General features: G+C 45.2%; 1 protein-coding gene across 2 annotated transcripts in view; it reads left to right on the plus strand.

Moving 5' to 3' along the window:
• Nucleotides 1-261: 261 nt before the first annotated feature.
• Nucleotides 262-4,786, plus strand: part of LCLAT1 (lysocardiolipin acyltransferase 1) — a 187,397-nt gene continuing 182,872 nt past the window's right edge. Inside the window, exon 1 of one of the 2 annotated variants that reach the window (XM_003787505.3) lies at nucleotides 262-418. The gene's annotated coding sequence lies outside the window, so the exon portion shown is untranslated. The remainder of the gene's footprint in view (nucleotides 419-4,786) is intronic. The other variant, XM_023511889.1, reaches the window with a different exon arrangement.

Here is a 4,786-nt window from a genome sequence, read left to right on the forward strand (position 1 = left end):
GGTTTGGACGAACCAATGGGTTCCCTGGGACAATGACCTCCACTAATTTCCCATTTTGTTTCTCTCCGGTACACCCCTCCGCCCCATTGGTCCTCTCTCTCCAGGCCAGACTAGAAAATAAGCGCGGACCCTTTAAAAGAGCTTTAGAGGCTGGGCGCCCGGGTATCCCGGGCTGCAGAGCAGGGGCGGGGCGCCCGGGGCCGGATTCCCACGCAGCCGGGGACGCCGTTGCGTTAAGACGTCCACAGCCAATGAGGATGGAGCCTGCCGGGACGCATTACTAGGGCGACGGCTGGACGCCTCCTCGCTACGGGATGAATTAGCGGCGGGTTTTGCCCTGAGGTTGTGACCCCTACGGAGTTCCCGGGTAGCCCACGTGCCCCTTGCGGCGTCGCGCGGAGTCCCCTGCCAGTCACAGGTGGGACGCTAGAATTGTCAGGAGAGGGTTACGGCGCAGGGAAAATGGCGGCGTCGGGGAAGCTGCAGCCCGGGCTTTCCCCCCTGAGCCGCGGGCCTTCCCCGGACTGCAGCCCCCAGTAACGGTCCCTTGACCGGGAATTGGGGTCCCGTCACAGGTAGTGGCGTCGCCGGTTCAGGTGAGAGGAGGCGTAGGAAAGAGACTCCTGGAGGCTGCCGGAGGCGTCGGGAGCCCGAGGGGCCGCGCTAGGTGGGTTGTTGAGGGCAAGGTAGCCTCCGGATGAGGAGGGCCTGGTGTCCCATCATTATTTACAGAAGGAAAATCAACTGCTCCAACTTTGGCGGGTCTGGGAGATGCACTGACCCCAAATACCATTTATACTCTGATTTGGTTAAGTCCCCTGTGCAAGAACGTCCCAAGTGGCCAGCGCGTTGACGAAAGCTTTCTAGGCAGGAGCTAGAGTTGCCTTCCCTGTGTATTCTCCCAGGTGTCAAGAGACGTGCCTGTAGGTGTCAAAGTGGCAGTGCAAGGAAATGAAAAGTAGGCCTTAGCTAGGGGCCAACGTCAAGTCTGATCTTTAAGGTGTATCTTAGCTCTGATTAATCATTTGACAGAAGAAATGAAAAGATAAAGCACTTAGATGTGATTGTGGAGACGTTTTGCTTCCTTGTACTTTCTTGGTTCACGTGGGTTCCCTACAAGCATTGCATCTGCCTGTATACACTGTGCATGTGGCTGTAGGGGTTGTGGTTGGGTTTAAGTCTGAGGAAAATGTTGAAGATAAGTGTCAGTGAAGGTCTTACCCAGATAAAGTATTATTTATATCAATCTCATGGGCAAAGAAATACCATGTCATGACATAAAACTAGTTGGGTTAGTTTTCAGAAACTGTCTTGATGATCCTCTTTGCAAAACTTAAATTTATTAATTTTAATTTTATTAAAGTCTCACACTTCAGCACTCTGTGGAGTGCTATGGTGTCCTAGCTCAAAGTCTTGGGCACAAGAGATTCTCTTGCCTCGGCTTCCTCAGTTACTTGGACTACAGTCACCCGCCAGAAGGCCTGGCTAGTTTTTTTCTATTTTTAGTAGAGATGGGGTCTTGCTTTTGCTCAGGGAGGTTGCCAGCTCTTGAGTTCAGGTGATCCACCCCTCTTGGTCTCCCAGAGTGGTAGGATTACAGGTGTGAACTGATGAACCCAGCCAAAATTTAAATATTTTTGAAAGGAGAAGCAGATTATTCTTAACATTTTTTTCTTTTAGTTTCTGTTGTCACATTGTATTTGGATGTGACAGATAAGCCTAGTATTAAGTGACTTGCTTTTGGTAGCAGGGTTGATTTTTGCCCTGTAATTGAGAAAGCATGATAGCACTTTGTGTTTTTAGATATCTGTAGCTCCTGTGTCTGGAGTGCCAGCTATGCATCAGGTACTGTGAAAGTGAGGCTTCTCCTACTTTTTTAATTTGAACAAATGGTGTATAGTTCATTTGTTCCTGCCAAGGTCTTTATTGATAATTATTATTTTCTTAGAGTCTTAGAGTCTTAGAGTCTTCAGCACCCATCATGTGTTTAGGCTGGCTGTTGCTGACAGCCAGGAGGAACAATACGGAAAACCCAAAAGAATGTTTCTTCTGAAATGGATCCTTGGGAAGTTGGTCAGTTTGGCCTAGGGTTAAGGTTATGTGTGGTTTCTAGTCCATACGTTGCCACTTAAAATATCTTTTTTTATTTTTATTTTATTTTATTATTTTTTTTTTTGAGACAGAGCCTCAAGCTGTCCCCCTGGGTAGAGGGCCGTGGCATTACAGCTCACAGCAACCTCCAACTCCTGGGCTCAAGCGAGTCTCCTGCCTCCGCCTCCCAAGTAGCTGGGACCACAGGCGCCTGCCACAAGGCCCGGCTATTTTTTGGTTGCAGCCGTCATTGTTATTTGGCGGGTCCAGGCTGGGGATTCGAACCCGCCACCTTAGGTGTACGTGGCTGGCACCTTAGCCGGTTAAGCTATAGGCACCGAGCTGCCACATAAAATATCTTAGGGTAATCATATAACTTCTCTGTCGGTGCCTCATCTCTGAAGGGGGGATTTCTTGTTCAGACAATCTCATTGTGCTGTTGTGTGTGTGTGGGAGACAGTATATGTAAAATGCCTTAGAAAGTTGATAACATAGGGATAGCAGACGACATTCATGACTACACATTCGTTTTCTCTGCCAGACACTGTACAAGGGCCTTATATGTGCTCACTCAGGTACCCAGCAACATTGTGAGGAAACCAGCAACATCGTGGTGTAGGTACTTCTATCATCTTTATTTTATGAATGAGGAAACTGAGGCACATTGAAATTTAAGTAATTTGCCTAAATCACACATCTAGCATTGTGATTCTAGCCTGTGTTCTTAACCACCGTGTATGCTGTCTTCCTGAATCATACAGATGTGTTAAGGGGAAATACATGAACAAATTTTGAAGGGAGTAGTTTTGTTTGTGACTATTTTGTTGTATAAATAATAATCTTGATTTATTCTGTTGGCATTCAGTAGTGATTTATGGTGCTAATTACAGTTTCTTTGGTTAAGTGGTATAGTTATTCTACTTTTGATGCTTATTATAAAAACGTCTTTTAAAACAAAGAGTTGTGACTTATCTCTACCAGGAAGCACAAATCAATAATTGAGATTTTTGCTTTCATTACATTCTTAAAAAATGATTTCCTGGGAGACTTTTCTTTTTTTTCCCTTTTGTTTTTTTTTAGACAGAATCTCAAACTGTCACCCTGGGTAGAGTGCCATGGCATCATAACTCATAGCAATCTCCAACTTGGGCTCAAGCCATCCTTTTGCCTCAGTTTTTTCTATTTTTAGTAGAGATGGGGTCTCGCTTTTGTTCAAGCTGGTCTGAAAATCATGAGCTCAAGTTAGCCACTTGCCTTGGCCTCCCAGAGTGCTCAGATTACCAGAATGCTAGAGTTATAGGCATGAGCCATTGTGCCCGGCCTGCTGGGAGACTTTTCAAAGAAAACTTGTTTTAGGGGTCTGGTGTGGTGGCTCACTCTTGTAATCCTAGCACTATGGGAGGCTGAGGCAGGTGGATCACCTGAGCTCACAGTTTCAAGACCAGCCTGAGCCAGAGCGAGACCTCATCTCTAAAAAAGAAATAGCTGGGTGTTGTGGTGGGCACCTATAGTCCCATTTACTCAGGAGGTTGAGGCAAGAGAATCGCTTGAGCCCAAGAGTTTGAGGTTGCTGTGAGCTATGATGCCATAGCACTCTACTGAGAGTGACAAAGTAAGACTCTAAAGGAACTTGTTTTAGTTAGGTGCATTGTTTTCACATACTTGTGCTGATTTTCTCCAGTCTTTATTTATAGAAAAAAGATGACATGTGTAAAAGTGGCTGAGACATTCATTCTTTTATTTAACCTTTATGGAACAGCCCTGCCAAGTCCTTAGAATGTAAAGATTAACTCCTGACCTTATCCTTGAGGACTTCAGGGAAAAGTTCCAGATCCAGAAGTTTGTAGACTTAACTAGTGAATGAGATAAGTAAATGATTAACTCAAATATAGTTGTGGGTACAGAGAGCTGTGGAAACATATGTGGGAGATCAGTTTCTTCTGTTGGAGTGGTTTAGTCAAAAGGTCAGGATAGGAAGAGCTAACTGGAGCATGAAGGGTGAAAGGGCTTCTGGCTGTAGGAGGAAGCAGTACAAAACTAGGACAAGTGAGAGTTTATGGTGTCCAGGGGTCAGACCAAACTATCGTAGGAGTTGCTGGGAGAGAAGCTAAGGAAGGTTAGGGCCAGGTTGTGAAATCTCAGCTAAGAGAGTGACTTTATCTTGTACACAGTGGGAACTGTAGAAAGATCTTGATTAGATGCATAACATCAACTTTATGTTCTGTGGAAGTGACTTTGATGACAGGGTGATAGGCAGAATGTAAGGAGGAGACTAGTTAAGGACAGTTCCCATATTCCAGATAAGAGATGATAAGGGAGAGAACCAAGGCATTGGCAATGGTGTGTACCACCATGCCTGGCTAATTTTTCTATTGTAAGTAGAGATGGGGGTCTTGCTCTTGCTCAGGCTGGTCTCAAACTCCTGAGCTCAAGCAATCCACTCGCCTTGACCTCCCACAGTGCTAGGATTATAGGTCTGAGCCACTGAACACAGCCAGTTTGTTTTCTAACTATATGGTTGGAAATTGGAGATACTGTTAATTAGTTTAGGAAAAAGTCTAGAGCAAGAATTCCTTGTGACTAGATTCAAAAAAATTGGGAAGAATCATCTGAGGTATGTTTGGGGGAAAATGCTAGGCTAATGGGCATTAGGGTTTTTCTTTAGGTTTTTAATATATTTGTATAGAAGTATTTA

Source organism: Otolemur garnettii, unplaced genomic scaffold (genome assembly GCF_000181295.1).
Source record: "Otolemur garnettii isolate 467f Iridium unplaced genomic scaffold, OtoGar3 scaffold00022, whole genome shotgun sequence".
NCBI classification, from domain to species: domain Eukaryota; kingdom Metazoa; phylum Chordata; class Mammalia; order Primates; family Galagidae; genus Otolemur; species Otolemur garnettii.